The sequence below is a fragment of the Neofelis nebulosa genome, chromosome 3 (assembly GCF_028018385.1).
Source record: "Neofelis nebulosa isolate mNeoNeb1 chromosome 3, mNeoNeb1.pri, whole genome shotgun sequence".
NCBI classification, from domain to species: Eukaryota; Metazoa; Chordata; class Mammalia; order Carnivora; family Felidae; genus Neofelis; species Neofelis nebulosa.
The window spans coordinates 156,314,344-156,333,397 of record NC_080784.1 but is presented as its reverse complement, the minus strand read 5'-3'; the positions used below and the strand labels follow the sequence as shown (position 1 = coordinate 156,333,397).

The 19,054-nt window shown below is 35.3% G+C and overlaps 1 long non-coding RNA gene across 1 annotated transcript; it reads left to right on the top strand.

Annotated features, from left to right (window-relative positions):
- The first annotated feature begins 12,212 nt into the window (after nucleotides 1-12,212).
- LOC131506199 (uncharacterized) lies at nucleotides 12,213-18,401 on the top strand. The gene is made up of 3 exons (XR_009258787.1): nucleotides 12,213-12,325; nucleotides 17,105-17,177; nucleotides 18,348-18,401. It is a non-coding gene; the product is annotated as an uncharacterized LOC131506199 (long non-coding RNA).
- Nucleotides 18,402-19,054: the final 653 nt, after the last annotated feature.

The window sequence follows — 19,054 nt, the reverse complement described above, 5'->3', positions numbered from 1 at the left end:
CAATGAAGAAGGTTTTCTAACGTTTTTTTAAGGTTACGCTATATTTTCCTAATATAAATATTTTTGATTTGAGTTTCAGGATGTTGTTCTTTTTATTTTGTTATATAAAGAACTTTTTTTCAGTGTCCTCAAATTTTGTTTATTTTCAGAATATTCTTTGTTTAGAACTAACGTTTGCACCCAGGAAGCATGTATATGGTCTAGAGTGTTGCTAAGCATTCTTTGCAATCATGGTAGATTTGTAATCTCCTTGATATGACTAGAAGGCACATTGCATAATATAAATCCCTTCATAATTTCTAGCAAGATCCTGATAGTAGTTAGGAAATGGGTGTGAAGTATTCTATTCAATATCAAAAAATCAGCCACTTTGAGGAGTACAAGTCTGTTGCCTTCTGATCAAGAAATTGATCGTGAACTGGAGCCACTTTCTACCTACTTCCAAGAACAGCGAGTTTGCTTTGTTTCACTGATGCAAACATGGTTTCATTAATTGGTTTTCCAGTATAACTCCATAGCCTTTGTTACTTAAAGTTCCTCTTTATTTTCAGCAGTAAGTTGAGTGCCTCATTTTTTTAAGTTTTTTTAAATTTATTTTTAGAGAGGAATAGTGAGTGACAGAGGCAGAGAGAGAGAGACAGAATCCTAAGGAGGCTCCACGAAGTCAGAGCATAGCCTGATGCAGGGCTTGAACTCATGAACCATGAGGTCATGACCTGAACTGAAATCAAGAGTCGGACACTTAACCGCCTGAGCCACCCAGGCACCCCGAGTCACTTGGTTTAAACATTATTATATAAACCGATATTCTCCTCTCCACTTATGGGTATCTAGGGGAAAGCTGAAAAGGTTGAAAAGGAGACTACCAGTCAGAACATTTTTAAACTAAAACCTAACATAAAGTTCTCAGACAATGACACATACCCTATGGTCATCATTTTAATGCTAAAGTTGGTAATTTTTGATAAAGCACATAAACAGCTGTTTGTTACTGATATGGCATAAGGGATATGTGGTGCTTAATCATTAAACTGCATCTGTGGCTTAATCAATTGTTGTCATATTTATTGAGGGCCTAGCAGGCAGTCTGAGCTATCAAAGCTCCACAATGGCATCACCCTATGAATATCAGAGCTTTGAAAGTTGGCAGAGCATTGTTAGAGCAGCCCTGTTTAAATTTATTTCAGGCTATTACCTAGTTAGATAAAATATAACTTTTGTCAATTTTAATCTATGTGAGGAAAGAACATCTAAATTAAAATCAAACAAAAATGGTATGTTCATATCCCTTTGGGTTTTTCTCCCAATTTAACAGATACTTTACCCTCTAAGTCTGGAGATACATAGCATAGTTCTGTGCTGTGATACGTAAGTTCTCTGTTCCTCATTTCTAGGGACAGTCCAATTGAATCTGAATTCTTTGATTTCTGGTTGGAATTTGCTGGAGATAGCAATGGGGTACTGAAATCCTGGTAAAAAGAAGTGCTGGAAAACTGATGAACACTTTAGGCTCTTAATCATAAACTAGAGCAGCTTCATAGATATGGGGGCTCCCAGAATGAACCAGACCTCTCATGTGAAAAACTTCATCCATTTTAGAGTTTGAGGCAAGTGAAGTGGGATTGGTAGCTAAGAGCTATTAAGCAAATGCCTTGTCCTAAATTTATAAGGTATTAGTACCTGTACATCTCCTCTCCCCATTTTCCACCCTTTCAAGTATGATGAATCTGGGATTTGGAGATTTTTAATAACTTGCATTACTGTGTAACTCGTATAGCTGTCAGAGATGGTAGACTTGTATTTTGCACTTAGGTCTTTATGAGTACAAATTATGCAAGCTCTCTCCTCTGATAGTCTGCCTATAATATGTAGGATACCATTTAGGTTTTGGAGTTACCAATGACAAGTTTGACTCTTTAAGTTTTAATGTCTAGCTAGGGGATTCAGATTTGTCAGTTTAAGCAGGAGATTTGTTTAAAAGAGCCTTGTGAAAGGAATCATTTCAATAAGGGTGAAAACATCACAGGACAGAATATTCATGTCTGGGGCAGTTGGATATATCTTTGTGATTTTGCAGAGAACAGTTAAGGTATGTAGTATCAGGCCATCCTGAGAATCACAAGAGTCGGTTCAAACACTAAGAAACAAGAACAAAAAGATATGTAATTATTGTTATCATCGAAAACAGAAGCAAATAATATCATCCTAACTTATTAGGACTGAGGGAAAGTGAACATTTTGTATCTTCTGTCTTATTTCTGTTTTCACTTGAGATGCATAGTCATGTGATTACTTTTTAAACATACAGGTGACATGCTCAACACAGTTATGACAATGGTGACCATCTGGAGCAGCCCTAAAGCACTGTGTGTGGGAGTTACTTAAACTATAATAAAAGGTCACTCAGCATCTGTGGCTTATAGGATTTCAGGAGTGACCAGCAAGGGATACCACCTCCACTTGGCATTTATATGGACATCAGCAGTCTAATCCTTCTACAAGGCCACAAAATACCTTTGATGTTGTGCATAAGAAGCAACTATCTAGAAATATTTTAATACTTTCAGGTATTTATTGCTTGCGAGAGGACAAGAAAGAAAGGAAATGAGTACCGAGCTATAGAGTAAACAAGGAGATCGGTAACAAATGCTTTTGGGGAAACAAATCCATCAGTGTGCTAGAATGAATAGGTTCATTGTTAGGTGCATTTAAGGTATGACAGGAAAGGCAAGTAGTAGCCAGGTTGTGAACGATCAGGTTAAAACGTTTGGATTTTTCATTAGGTGATTGGGAACAATAAAACATTTAAGCAGTAGACAGGAGAGTTCCAGTTGTATTATAGGAGGGTAACACTGGCAGAGGTATATTCTATCAAACAGAGAAAAGAGTGCCTAAAGGCAGAGTATTAGTAATTGTTATACAGCAAAGAGGCTGAAAATATCAGTGACTCACACCAATAAACGTTTGTAGCTTCTTTTTCATAGTTTTGCAGGTCAGCCGATGCACTTGGGCTTCGGGCTGCAAATTGTCTAGGTTTGCTACAGACTGCAGGTTGGGTTCAGGTGTACCCCACAAATGTCTCAACCTGGTTTTAGGGTCGATCAGGGACACTTCTTTTCTCTTCACAATAACACAGGCACGAGCAGAAACACTTTCTGACTCTTAAAGCCTCAGCTCAGAACTAGTTACCATCAGTTCCTTACTCGTTCCATCGATCAAAGTGAGTAAATGGCCATGCTTATCCTCAATGGGCAGGAAAATATAGTTTGCCAATTCTAGTAGTACCACATTGTCACATGGCAAAGGGTGTGGCATTGTAATTGTGATTCAGGGAATTGAAGAACTTGGCCCAAGGACCGCGTCTCTACGTACAGAGACTGGTTGGGGGACCTAGTACAGTAAACTAGACTTATTTTGACAAGAACCCTGATTGGTAACAGAAGAAACTTATAATTATAGAAAGGAAATAATTCAAGAGACACTCCTAATGAAAAAGGAAGAGCATTTACTGACTGACCTGATGTCAGGAATCCTGGGAAAAGATTCAAGTGCAGGGGATTGAGTGGATGACACAGAATAAGTAATCTGGCTTAAAGACAAGAAATTTGAAAGTTGTGATGACTCTGAAAATCAGGTGTGGCCAACTTGAAATTTTTTTTTTTTAATCTCAACCACCATGCTGTATTGTTATCAGTCATATTATTTCCAGAAATAAAGCCCCGTATAACTGGATCCATTGGTTCCATCCCTCCCTATACCTGTTGGGATCTAAACAGGTCAATATAAATTTTTATGAGTCAAATTCACACATTCTTTTCAGAAATGACTGGAGTCAGAGATGCTGCAAAATGACTAGAGGTTATGAGAACTTCCCCAAGAAAATTTTAGCTTGCTCTATTTTGGCTCATTTCAATGGATTCATTTAGAATTGGACAGTTTAACTCATTTATCAGTGGTGTGGATTGTTCTTTTTTTATGGTTCTTTTATTTTTTTTATTTATTTTTTTTAATATTTATTTATTTTTGAGACAGAGACAGAGTATGAACGAGGGAGGGTCAGAGAGAGAGGGAGACACAGAATCCGAAGCAGGCTCCAGTCTCTGAGCTGTCAGCACAGAGCCCGATGTGGGGCTCGAACTCACGGACTGTGAGATTTTGACCTGAGCCGAAGTCGGTCTTGATGTGTATTTCTTGTGTGTAATTTCTTGATGTGTATACATGGGGAAAAATTAAGGAAGGTGACCATACATGGTTTGAAAACTTGTGGAAAGGATTAATGCAAACATGAGAATAATTATCTTTTATTTAAAATGATCTTAGACTATGACCATGATGTATATATGAAATAATCTCTATAAATTAAAATAAATGTTAGATGTATCTTTAGTCTTTGTAATGTTTGATAAATTTTTAAAGAAAAATGAAATAGATTTGATTGAACTTTCATTATGTTTAGACATAATTATTAATGGTTAAGTAACCTTATAACAGTTCTTTATAACATAGAAGCTACTATGCCTGTGAACCAGAAACCAGATAATTTAGTGGAAAAAAATCCATCAATATCATGATTTGACATCATGTGGAGAGATCAATAGGTTTCTTCAATGTGTTTGTCAATACTTATTTTGGTTTTGTATTGCTATAGTTTAGCAATTTAGCAAAAACTTTTTCTGTATTTCTTTCAGGCTAGCAAACATCCATTGATCTATTTTCCAATTATTAAAATATAATAAAATAGAAAAGGGAGAACATCGTAGCATTTTCCCAGAGTATCATATCTGTGACCTCTTTATATTTTACCTTTTATATTTCACATAAGGGAAGACTGTATATGTGATAAGCATGAATAAACCATCAAAAAAGGTAAAATCATATATTAGAATAAAGGAGTAGTTAAAAAATACTTTGCTTAGACAATATAATTAAATACATTTACCACTATTTCTATTATTGTTATTATGTCAAAATGTAGAAGAATGAAACACAATGAAATTATAACTGGAAATCTAAATATTTTCCCACCATGGAGATCTTAATATATCTTAGAGATATTAATTTATGTCTACTCAAGCATAAATACTAGGAGGGGGGAGCATTACTTGTGGCCTTACTAGCCACCCATATCTGTGCTGTTGTCCAAGTCATGGCTGCCCTGAGTTTCAAAGAGTTTGTCCCACCTGACATCAGCGGGCTCTGCCTTAGCTTTCACCCACACTCCCACACCAACTGACACATTCATTTCAGAAACTGCACTTCTGGACTTTTTGGACTTTTGATCCTTCGGCCTTTTGACTGCTCCATAGGTTTGGTTGACAAAGTATGGTGACTTCTCCTCCCCGAGGGACCCAGATAACGCGCTCTGGTCAGTTCTCTCAGTGTGAGCATTTTGATCCTCGAGGAGGCAACAGGGTAGCCCAAGCTGCCCTCATAGCACAGGACCTAGGGGCAGCTAGTAGGGGAGAGACCTTGCTGTATCAGCCTGCCTTCACCTCTGCACCCACCTTCCTCAGAAAGCTTTAAGCCAAACCAACAGACTCTGTGTGAATCATCTTCAAGGTGGAAAAGGGCCTCCTCTGCCTTTGCTAGCAATAACTGACCTTCACTTTACCCTTCTGAAGGAGCAGGGACTTGGCCCAGAATTCACTTTAAATGGGACTGAGGGAGCATCTCTCCTCTGTGTGAAAAGAAATTTGTTTTATTCTCCTTCCGACTTTTAACTGTTTGGCTGACTTACAGTTAATTGGAATGAAAGTAATAATTTTCTACGTAGAGTCAAGGAGGGCAGGACGTCAGTTTTCATTGGACATCATTACAATGAAGTTTCTTCTGGGCTTCATGGAAACTCTCTTGTTATGTTCAATAATACCCAGACTTCAGAAGCCAAGGTGACCATGCAGCAAAATCTCCTTTAAGTTTTATGCTTAAGGGCAATGGGTTGATCATTAAGGTTGTATTCCTTCACACTAAATTAAATTGGGAAAAAATGTTATTCAGAAACTGTAAACTAGGAAAAGGTTGAGAAGAAAAAAAAAATCATTTTCCCTTTTCATTGTATATAGTTCAAATCTTCCTTTGTCACATTTAAACTATATCTGTGTACATCAGCCTGTTTAAATTTTTAACCCTTCAGAGCTGTTGAAGAGCAATGAGAGTTGCTAAGTGGCTTAGATTTAAATTCACAAGTCAAATTCAGGTTTGAACCCTTCGTATTGAAGGTGAATTAATAGCTTAACCTTTGATCTTCACTTATAAGGAGGGTTGAATGCAAAAGGGTTGAAGCAGAAGAGCAGAAATTGTCATCAAAATGTCAGTAAGCATTATGTTTATACAACATACAAATAGGCCGATATGTTCTTAAAACTCACCATGGATCAAAATATGAAGTTGGGTGTTAGGAAAAAAGAAATAAAAAGGAATACTGCATTTTAAAAACAGCTATATATTGGGACGCCTGGGTGGCTCAGCTGGTTAACTGCCCAACACTTGGTTTCAGCTCAGGTTATGATCTCATGGTTCATGAGTTCGAGCCCCACATTTGGTCACATATTGGGCTTTATGCTGATGGTGCAGATCCTGCTTGGGCTCGCTCTCTCTCTCTCTCTCTCCCCCCCCTTCTCTCTCTGCCCTTCCCCTGCTTATGTGCTCTCTCTTTCTCTCTCAAAAGTAAATACATAAATTAAAAAATATAAAAACAGATATATATATTTTTTATTCCCTGGCAACTCCAGTGGTCACCAATGGAAAGAACAATAGATATACTCTCAGAACCTGCAAAGCCACTGTACTTTAAGGTGGTCAGACACTGAATTCTTTAAAAGAATGTGAAAACTGTAGATGTTTTGTTTTACATAGTTTTTATTTGTTCATTTAAATTCCTCCTATTCATATAAACGAATACAACAGAAACTAACCCAGCTGGTGTAGTGGTTGAGTATCAAACATGTCACTTTTGTGCCAACCATAAATTGCTTGCCCTATTTCACAGCACTGTATTTCTCTTCATATTTTATAATTTCTACCATTGTTAAATGCTCCGGTTTACCAGATATAATGGTATATTTTATGCTTGAAGCAATTAAAGAGAAATGCAATATAATGTCAGAGAAAAATAATAGTGTTTTTATTATTTGTTGTCTGTAAAATGCCTATATATTCTTTTCAAACTTCCCAAAATGTATTGTTTCAAAATTAAAAGCAAAACAGTAAGGAGAGTCAAATTCCAGAATGATGAATCAATTGTGAGAAAATGAAAATTCAGCAGTCTTTGAGCAGTCTATAGGGTAAAAAATATTTTAAAATATCTTTTCAACGTTTTGTTATATTAACATCCAATATATGAAATTTATGGAGTAAAAAACCAATGTACTGAAAGAGGTAATAGGAAAACCATTTTTGATAGGAACATATGAAAACTTTCATGAGTAAAGACCATCATAATTTAGCTGGAGTCACATGGAATTAAGCCAAAACTGAGTGAGTTTTTTGCCAGTCACTGCTTACATGGCTATGCGTTGGTTATAATCCTCTCTTAGACTTAATTTCCACATCTCTTAAGTGAGGGAGCTTAAAAACAAAGAAACTTCAGTTTTAGATGATAATTATGACTGCGTTGATAAATATAATGCAATAGAAAGGTTGCTGATGCAATTGGATCACACATATATTGTAATGAGGCAGTATAGCATAAGTACTTGACACGTAAACTAAATGACTTCTGTTCTTATTACTGTTATATTATTCTCGTGGCAGAAATATGTTGAGTACCAGTGCCTGATAACTTGAGTCCTGATAATTTGAGGACCATAACGTTGATGATTTACAACAATTTTTCTGTGTAACTTTTTTGGCTGCTTTAAAATTTTTTTTTTAACATTTTTATTTATTTTTGAGACAGGGAGAGACAGAGCATGAACAGGGGAGGGTCAGAGAGAGGGAGACACAGAATCCGAAACAGGCTCCAGGCTCTGAGCCGTCAGCACAGAGCCCGACGCGGGGCTCGAACTCACGGACCGTGAGATCATGACCTGAGCCGAAGTCGGCCGCTTAACCGACTGAGCCACCCAGGCGCCCCTGGCTGCTTTTAAAAAGTCAACTTATCTACACTATGTCTATGTGATTTTATTTATAATCTATGCTAATGCTTTTATATTGATATTTGAACTAAAGTTTTCCCTTAATTTCCTAGCTTACAGCCTACCTCATATGTGACATATCAACTTGCACATCTATCAGGTACATGATCAAAATTGATCAGATGCATCGATTGCCTTCCCCTCCCCCCAAAGCACATGCGCGTGCATGCACACACACACACACACACACACACACACACACACACACACAATGATAGCAAAAACATTAACCAACCAAATGTTCAATTTACTATGGATGCATAACAACCCCAAAACTTGATGGATTGAAGCACATTGACATTTATTTTGCTCACAAGTCTGCCATTTGGGCTGGGTTTGGTAGTGATATGTTGTGTGTGCTGCACTTTGTGTCAGCTGGGATCACTCCAAAGGCTGGGATCTGGAATCATCTGAAGTCCCGTTCACTCTATCGCAGGTGGTTGATGCTGGCTTTTAGCTGAGACCTTAACTAAGGCTATTGATTTGTGCACTTCCACAGTCCTTTCCATGTAACCTTAGTTTCCTTACAACCTGATGTCTCAGTGACCTTTCCATTGCATTCTATTTATCAATGTAGTCATAATGATCCAACCAGGTACAAAAGAGGGAAAAAGTATCTACCTCTAGCTGGAGAGTTGCAAGTCTCTAGAAGTGCATGTGGGATCAAAAATGTTGCTATGGCCAGTTTTAGAGAATACAATCTGCCACACCAACCAAGAAAACAAAATCCAATTCCTTATAATCTCTAATAAATGTCACCATCATTTTCCTGTTTGCTCAGATCAAAATCTAGGAATCAGCCTTAATTTTTTCTTTGTGTTAATTCCTCACATTAGTAAATCCAGCTGGTATTATCACTGATATTACATATCTTGAATCCTTTCCCAGAATATTGTAATCTTAGTGTTCTTATACAGAAGTATTATAAGGGTATATGAAACATACTAGTGGTGAGAGTTGTGTAGAATGGAAAACCATAACAAAATTATCAAGCACCTTTGGTTTAAAGATCAGCAGAGTTGCATTCAGTTTTTGCCTTGAAATGATATTAAAAATGAAAACATTAGATGTGATTTTTTAAACACCCAGAATGTCATGTTTTATTGTGATTTCTCAAAATGTTTATTATTTCCTTCTATAAGTAAGTGTAAAGGTCTTAAACATCTTTTTCTGCTCTAACCACACATATATATATATGTACATATATATATGTACATATATATATGTACATATATATGCTACCTAATATGTGTTTATATATATATTAGACAACAAACTTTATATTTTATTTTCTATATATATAGTTACAAATATTTTTATGTAATGCACTTTATACACATTTTTATTTTTTGTTTAATTTTCTCAGTATAGGAGGGTTCCAGGATATCATGAATGTTATGTTTTTGCAGTTGTAAAGGAAGAGAATCCCTAAAATTTGGAGAATGGTTGCAGAAATACGAAGAGTGTAGTGTCTACAATCAATTAAAGCTACTTTCTTGTTTGGCATCGTAATTTGGTAGTAAATATAAACTTGGACATGTTTGTTGAACTAAAAATAAACTTTCAACAAAGTCTCTTAAAAATAAATGTAACCCATTAGTTTGAGTAGTTGGAAGATGACATAAGACATTGAATAATTTGAGTTAGAGATTAGAGCTGAAAGGAAATGTGAATTACTGTACTATTTCAGAAATAGTCAAAAACACACTCCACTTATGAACTAGGGAAAGGCAATCTATTCTAAGAAGATGAAGATAAATGAATGATCTCACTGAGCAGTTTTACTTTTCAGATAGGCATGTATGAACTATTATATAGTTGTAATGGTAGCTAGTTCTAGAAAATAAAGGGTAAATAAATACCAGCCAGGAATCATTTCACATCACTACCATTCCTAGAATTGAGTATGCCTTACAACTTTCAATTTTAATTAACACAATTTATGTAAAAATATTCTGAAACACGTCTAATGTACATGAAATAAAAATGTGGAACTAAGAACTAAATAATAATACTATACTGAAAAATACATGGACACTATATATATATATATATATATATATATATATATATATATATATTTTTTTTTTTTTTTTTTTTTGGTAGACAAGCTCAGACCACTTCCTTATTAGACAGCAAACTTTATATTTTGTTTTCAAACTTCCAGGTATTTTTTAAGCATTTTATTTTATTTTATTTTAGATTATATTTTTAATCTCTACACCCAACGTGGGGCCTGAACTCACAACCCCAAGATCAAGTCATATGCTCTACCAACTGAGCCAGCCAGTCGTCACCTAAGCATTTCAAATATATTATCTTGGTAATACAGTAACCTACAAATTCTGACTACATTGTGGATTGGGTCCTAGAGCTCTACTTTTTTCTCTATTAAATGTTTCCAGCATATAATTGAATAAGGCAGACGGCCATCTTGAAAAGACACAGACTGTTTATATATTATTTACTTTTGCTTTTGCGCTGCTTCATGTTCATATAAAATACATTTATTTTTATGTCAACTGAGAAAAAGTTATAAGACTTTAGATAAATCAAAAACATTTCTCAGTATCCTCTGTATTTTATCTGCTTTCCATGCTTGATTTTCCTTATGCTGAATACTACATTTACACAATAAAAATGATCTCTTCAAATATAATCTCTAATCTGTAATCTATAATACATAATATATAACATATTTATAAATACGTATTTATCCACACAGTCCTTCGGCAAGAATTTTAAATTGTTACATTTACTTTTCTTTAGCCATTCCATATTTTATGTAATGTAACTCACATAAGAAGCTTGAAAACTAGGGGCGCCTGGGTGGCGCAGTCGGTTAAGCGTCCGACTTCAGCCAGGTCACGATCTCGCGGTCCGTGAGTTCGAGCCCCGCGTCGGGCTCTGGGCTGACGGCTCGGAGCCTGGAGCCTGTTTCCGATTCTGTGTCTCCCTCTCTCTCTGCCCCTCCCCCGTTCATGCTCTGTCTCTCTCTGTCCCAAAAATAAATAAAAAACGTTGAAAAAAAAAAATTTAAAAAAAAAAAAAAAAAAAGAAGCTTGAAAACTGTGTCTAATTTATATTTTATAAAGGCATATTTTTCTTTTATTTTTTCCTTTGCTAGTGGCAGTCTTCATAGTGACAGTTTTTATTTTTCTTTCAAACTGTGAAATAGCATGTATTGTGTATGCCTGGGGCATGCATGTTTGCCTCTAAGCAATGTGTGGACTGCTCTGGCTTCATCAAAAACTGGACAGATGTGCTAAATTTACTAGTAGGATTTTACTATTTCAATTCATAATCTTCTAATGATTCTTTAGCTACTTTATGAATTTGTGTATTATTTTCATTTAATAGAGGGCATTTTACATTTAAGTTATTGACATGCTAATCAAGTTTTGGGGGACTTTTCTTATTTCAATAAATTTGTGATATATTACAAAAATTTTGAGTTAAAAAATGAGATGTGTTTCATCCAATGATTTTCTTTAAAAAAACTTTTTTAAATTAAGTATATTTTTGAAAGAGAGAGAGAGAGAGATAGAATGTGAGCAGGGGAGGGGCAGAGAGAGAGAGGGAGACACAGAATCTGAAGCAGTCTCCAGGCTCTGAACTGTCAGCACAGAGCCTGACGAAGGGCTTGAGCTCACGATCCACGAGGTCATGACCTGAGGTGAAGTCAAACACTTAACCAACTGAGCCACCCAAGTGCCCCTATCTAGTGTTTTCCAATTTTTTTTTTCTAATGACCTCAACCTTAAAACATTACTTTTCAAATGTGTTTGCATTTACAGATAATCTTAGCAAAACTTTACATTTCATAGAAACATTGTTTTAAGTGACAAAAAAATTCTTCCAAGAGGTAACTTTCATAATTTGTTAGAAAAAAATGGTAATCCACAGTACAACGTTCAAATTATATAATGACCTGTGTGAGAAAACTTTCACTAATGCAGTCATTCAACATCTCTACTGTAGATTTTGCAGTCATTATATTATCTATTGCTTAGTAACAAACTACCACAGTCTTTTCAAACACATTGATTATTTCACTGTTTCTGTGTATCAGGAATCTAGTCACGGTTTGGCTGGGTCCTGACTTTCAGGAGCTCTCACAAGGCTGAAATCAAGATGTTCTGGAGGGCCAGAAGTCTCCTCTAAAGGATTGAGCTAAGGTCCACTTCTAAGTGAGTTTTGACCAAATTCAATTTCTTGAGGTTTGTTGGGTTTCAGTTCCCTGCTGGCTTTTGCCTAGAGAATTCCTCTGTTGCTTGCTTCATCCAAGTGTGCAAATTGAGAATGCAACAGAGAATACCAGCAAGATGGACGTTATAATCTTACGTAACTGTTGGGTTTTTAATAGCATCTTTATTGATTTCATCCTAAACGCACACATGAAATGTTCCAAATTGGAGACAGATTTTTTAAATTAATTATTTCACAGTAAATGATAGTACATCATACATGTATCCCAGTTCTTATCCCTAGCACTACAAAGAGGAAGCAACTCAATTGTTTCAAGGGAAAAAGAGCTTGACATTTCCTCTCTCCCCATACTGAGGGATGAGGGGGAAATGTTGTTCTATGTTGACAAAGGTCAGAGAAGCACTTGCCCTTCCTTTCTTTTTTTTCCCTCCTGAAAGGATTTCTTCCTCACTCCAGACCTTTGTTATATAAATAAAATCTTCCCTTGAAGACAGATGACCCTGTATTTGTTCTACAAACTAGAGAAGTCTCTGTTACTGAGCCTCATTCCTCCTTGAAATGTAAATCTTTAGGAAGATACCCTTTGCAGTCTTTTAGGCACCTTGTAGGTGGATTAAGCCTTGTAGGCTTAATCCAAAGGCTGTAGACATACACACCATTTAATCTTCTAAAGAGGAAAAAAAAGTTTCATTACACTTTTGAATTTGAGCAATTAATTAGACAAAATGACTACATATCGAATTGTTCTAGGAGGTTAGGGCTTTTCCCTGAGCATTGAAAAATCTAGGAACATTTAATTTTCCCCCATTAACCGAATCGTGGCAGTATCTCATCACTTTTGTCATAGTCTTCTAGTTAGAAATAAGTCACAGGTCCCACCCACACTCAATTACACAGGGCATGGACACGGGAAAGTAGAAGGTGGCAATATATTTGGGGGTCATCTTAAAGCCTACCACCACAGCTACCATTGATGACATCAGATATTTTGAAAATCAATATTGCTAAAAATCATATCAGCTTATATTTGTAACAAACTTTAAAAATCTAGTTTCATATTAACATTGTGTGAAACAAATTTTGGCCCAATCTATATATAAAAAAAATCTTAGATTGCTGAGAATTCATTAAACCAACAATGAATCCACATGAAAATATTCCATATTTGGGCTACCTCAAATTTAGTTTTAACTGGTTTGCTTTAAAAAGGCTTATTGTCATCTTTCTAAAGTCAATAGAAAGTTTTAAATAATTACTGGTAAGCCATAGCTTACCTAATCATAAAGCTTATAAGATGTTTATTCTCCTCATAACAATGTGAATAAGATAAGGATTTTTAAATACAGTTTGCCTTCAAGAAAACGAAATTTAAGGAGGTTTTTCTAATTTACTCAAGGTTATCCAGATACCAAGGTAGAGCCAAGTCCATTAACCTGGGTTTCCAAGTCATATGATCAAGGTTACTTCATATATATCTAATAGCTTTATCTTTTTTTGTTTAGTTTTGTTTTACCTTAAAAAGATCAATAAGGAATGGGCACTGAAAAGTATTTTCTGAGAAATATATTTTTTCACACTGGTATTCTTTCGTCCTATCTTCTTTCCTATCTCAATAAAATAATCTCTCTAAATCTATGAAAATTAACCTCTGTGGAAACTGTGTTACTTCTTGCCCTTAATATTGATAGGCTTATTTGTTAGTCTCTTTTTCTTAAAACTTCCAAGTGCATGCTAGAAAATGAGAATTTTATTGAGGACTCCCTAAAATACTAAAGTGAAAAATAATGCATAGCCATGATGACATGTTTTACCAGGCCAGGTATGTGCTTTTCCATAAAGTATGTCCCTTGGTTATCGAGAATCTACCTAAGAACTCTTCAAAATGTAGATGCAAATCTGGGTGACAGTGGTGAGAACAGATAAGTAGAGCACAGAGGCAGATCTTATTTAAAAGTGAAGCACACTTTATTGAAATGCTACAGTACATAGAATGTCATCAGGTTTCACCACTAGCATTCTGGTGGTCAATGAATGAAAATCAGAGGGGAGTATTCCTGCCTAGTCAACTAGTAAATTCCAGGTCATCAACTGGCCATGAAATTTTGCTGAAATGTGGAAGAATGTGTGTGGTTTTTTTTTTTTTTTGGTCCAATAGACAAATAGATAACTGCTCCCTGTGGTAGGCCAACCTTGAAAGCAGCATTTTAAGAATTGTTTTTCATGGTGTGTTGTTATTTTTCATGTTTGTAGAGCAGCAGAAGAATAATTTCTGGCTAACATTATTATTAATATTTATTGAATTCAGAGCATGTTGCTTTGCTATTTTTGTTCAATATCCTGAACTGATAAAGGGCTGTCCTTTTGGTGTCTTAAGTTCCTTGTCTCTAAAATACTTCTTCAAAATGTCTAAAAACTTTTTAGTTCAAATTTTTATTGGCTTTTCATTGTTTACTTTTTGAAAGCAGTATTTGGTAAGTTCACATTATCTTCATTTTCTTTCCCTCTGTGATTACTGAAATACTGAAAATGGTGTTTTTCAAGGACAGTTACATGGCAATGTAAAATGAAAAACAGGCTGACTTTTTAAAATACATTAGGCATAAAAGTTTAGAAAAAGTAAACCAGGTAGATTCTAATTTCAATTGATTTATTAAGTAAGGTATTCAATACCTTGACATCTTTTATATACGCAAAGGTGCATAATTCATTTTTGCATATAAGTCAGAGATATTATGTTGCTCCCTCTCTTCATAGAAAACTACAGCGAGTTTTATTGGCTCCAACTGCATCTGTCCTATGCTCTTGCTGAAGTTAAGGAATTCCTCCACATTGTCAAATACATGGCCATTTCTCATTCTTAGTCTTACTTCTTAGCAATGTTTGATTTACTTGTGTTAAAAATAGTCTTTAATTAAATTTCATAATATCGTAGTCTTTGGCTCTGTCTTTCCTATCTTCATTATGTTTTCTTCTATTTCTTCTTTGCTTGTGATTCCTCTATAATACAACCTAAGGTCTTTCTTTTGAGCTTTTATCACCTTCATGCTATGTGCAATTATATAGTTCACATAGTCTAGCTCATGTGTTCTCATGCCATTAGAAACCATTTATATGCTGACCTTTCCCAAAAATTCATCACTAGTCCTAGTTTCACTTTTGAGTTTTGGGATACAAAACTAACACTATATATCTGCATTTATATCTACATTGATGTCTCAAGCATTCAGTCCTAACATGACCAAAGTATATTCTGTCTTAATCTGGGGTAGGGGAGGAAAAATATTTTCTATACCTTTCTAAATTCTTTTGGCTAGCGTATTAAGTTGACATAAGACAGATAAATATGAGAAAAATAAATGTAATTACTTATGCAAGAGGCACAAAGACTGGCAATTGAGCCTCATATGCCATTCTGATCTAAAAAGAAGGGGGTAGGTATGTGGGACTACAGAGGGGAGGAAGATAATTCACAGAAAGACGGAAAGATCAAATGTTCGGTAAACAAATATTTTCCATGCCATGCAGAGACGAGGGGACACAGACAGGAATTTGAACAGGCCCAGCTGAGGTCCCACCAGCTTACCACATGTGGTCCTTACCCTTTGTAGTTATCTCTGGGGAGAGCTCTCTTGCTGGACCAGATACTGTATTTAAATTCTTTCAGGCAGTTAAGAGGGAGGCAACAAGCTCCTCCTGAATCCTTTGGGTTCAGAATGTCTTCAGCTCAAAACAATCTATACATCCAATGGCACATTCTGTGCTGGCCTGCCCTGGGCCCCATCAGCTGCAAACAAACCTACTCCTCTTGCAGTCTTCAATAAATAGCAGTAAATAACTTTCTCAGTAAATAACACCATCCTCCCCAGTTACCCACAGAAGAAAGTAGAACAACCGTCACATATAGTTGAATACCAACCAATCCTGCCAATTTTGTCTCAAAAATATTATCTCAAATTTAACAATCTATTTTCATCTTCACCCCACCATCTTTTCTCAGTCATTTTGCCTTACCTCCTAGAATAATTCTTTTCTACTCTTGCTCCTAATCAGTCTAATATGCTAATAGCCAAAATAATTATAAAATATAAATCATATAATGTCATTTTTCTAATTAAACTTTTTCAGTGGCTTTGTATTCACGATAAAATTAAAAATCTTTGACCTTTCCTACATGATGTCCTTCTAGCTTTATCTTCACTCTTGTTATCACCCACCCATTCTTTCCCATCCAGCCACCTTGGCTTTCAGTCAGGGTCTGGACAATTCTTTTAGGCCTTTATAATTTCATCTCTCTTTGCTGGAAGCATACCTCTTCATTGCTCGATACCCTCTACCCTGTGCTCCAAATTCTTTTGTCTAGCTCGCTAATTTATACTCATTAATGAAGATTTGGCTTAAAAATCAATTTCTCAAAACAGAAATGAAAGCAAAAACAAAAAACCTTTCCATGATTCTCTAATCTAAATAACTCCTTTTTCCTCCTTTTTTAAAATTAATAATCTCAGAGAATCAGTGTCCTTTACTTCATAGACAGTATTAGTTTCTAACCATGACTATTTCTGTGACTTTTTGCTTTCTCTTCTCACTGGACAATAAATAGTGAGCTTTCCTTCTTTTTTGGCCCACAATTTATCACTAAGGTTTAGTATGGTAAATAGTACATAATAGATGATAGTTTTGATGTAACATTCTAAATTTATTTTTTCTCTAGAACCCCAAATAATGTGTCTGTTTATTTACATAGTGTTTATTCTTTTCAGGATCATCTTTTTTGTACCTCTGGTCTTCCACAATTCAGATCATCTCACTGAAGGTTCTATTTATGTCTTCAGGGTACTTCAAATCAATTTGGTGGCCCTTTTGTTGTGGAGATATGCAATGCCTGTGAAATATTATTGTCAAGCTTCATGACTTTATAATGTATTTTTCTATTTTAATTTTCCCTACCTTTATCTGTAATAAATTCAAACATAAATCCTCAAATCTTTTCTAAAATTTCTTCCTAGATTTTTTATAAACTTGATTCCCACGGTTTTCTAATTTAGTAATTATTTCCTATTTCTAAATATTTTTTATTTAATAAGTTTAATAATGGCCATAATAGTAGAATAATAAAAATTCCATGATAGTTTTACATTTCAACGACTTCTTTAATTGTACAGAAAGAGAGTGCTTTTCATAAAACTACAGGAGGTCCAAACTCAGCTTTTGTGTATCCTGTGCGGGAGAAAAATAAGTTTCCCTCAATCCTTCTAGGTTCTTGGTTGAGACATCACCTTGTAACAAAAGATTAACAGGGGAAAAACAAACAGAAGATTAATAACATCTATACTTTTTATATACATTGGAGATAACCGGGAAAACAGTAGTTTCCTGAAATGGCCTAAACAAGTGCCTTAAATAACATCTTCCGCTAAAGACAAAACATGTTTGGGGGAAGGAAAAGGCTGATTACAGTGGGTTACTGGGGAAAGGCACAGCAAATAAGGGTAAGGTTGTTAGCAGATATAAGTCTTCGCCTTCTCCATTGATAAAGAGTTTTGAGCGATTTAGAGTCATCTTTCTCATCTTGGTGCAGAGGACACCCTTATAAATGGCGATTTCCCTGATACATATGAATGTCTCTTATAAAAGGATAACCTCTACTTGTTTTCAGAGCTTCTCCCATGTTTGCTACTTCTCAAAAATAATCAGCCTAAAAAATCCTTATGCCAAAGAGGCATATTTTGGGTAGCAAATTCTGCCCCCCTAGTCTTTTTGTCAGGAAAGGAGAGCAAAAGTTATTGAAAGATGTTAACTTCACTTTGCCTGAGTGGAGGCTTATTGCAAATGAGTATTTCTATAAGAAGTTGATTATCAGAGATAAACACGAGGCTTGATTTTCTTTCCTTCAGTAAGGGAAAAAAAAACTTATTTGGGAGAAGAAAAGAGCATTTAATGAGCCTCATTAAATGCTAGATAGGCATTAGGTCTTTTTCTTGATACAATATTATTTCCTTTCAGGAAGGCATTAGGAACACTGATTACTAAGCCGTCATGTATTATGGGCAGAGAACTGCAAGTGAATCACTTGCTTTATATCACATAACACAATTTATTTGGTCAGTTTGTATTTGGTGACTTTGCCAATAGTTACTTAAAAGTAGCTAATTCACAACCATAGAAGGCAGATTTCTTAAACTTTTTCTCCTTTTCACAGACAGTTTTGTGTAATGTGGTGTCACTAGTAAGATCAATTTGGAGAGACTAAGTAGGAAGAAAGAAAAAGAATACCATTACTTTGGGGGAGGCAGAGACAGAAATAATTAGGCTTGAGTATAATTACACATTTTTGTTATCAGTATCTGTACACATTTCCTCTTTTACTTATTATTTGCACAGTGGTTTTTTGTTTTTTGTTTTTTGTTTTTTTGTTTTTTTTAAGAAAATCAATCATATTCTTTAAACAGGCACTGTAAGGGAGCCGAACAGACATGAATCTTGTGGTGACAGGATTTTGTTAGTGATGCCACTTACTTCCTTTTTCACTTGACTTAAAAACTCATAATAAATTTCACCTCGTTGTCCACGTAGAGGGTTCCCAGCTTAGGATGTTTCCGCTTATGATTTTTTGGTTTTATAATGGTATGAAAGCAATCCACATTAAATAGGCCCTATGCTATGATTTGAAATTTTGGTCTTTTCCTGGACTAGCAATATGTGGTACAATA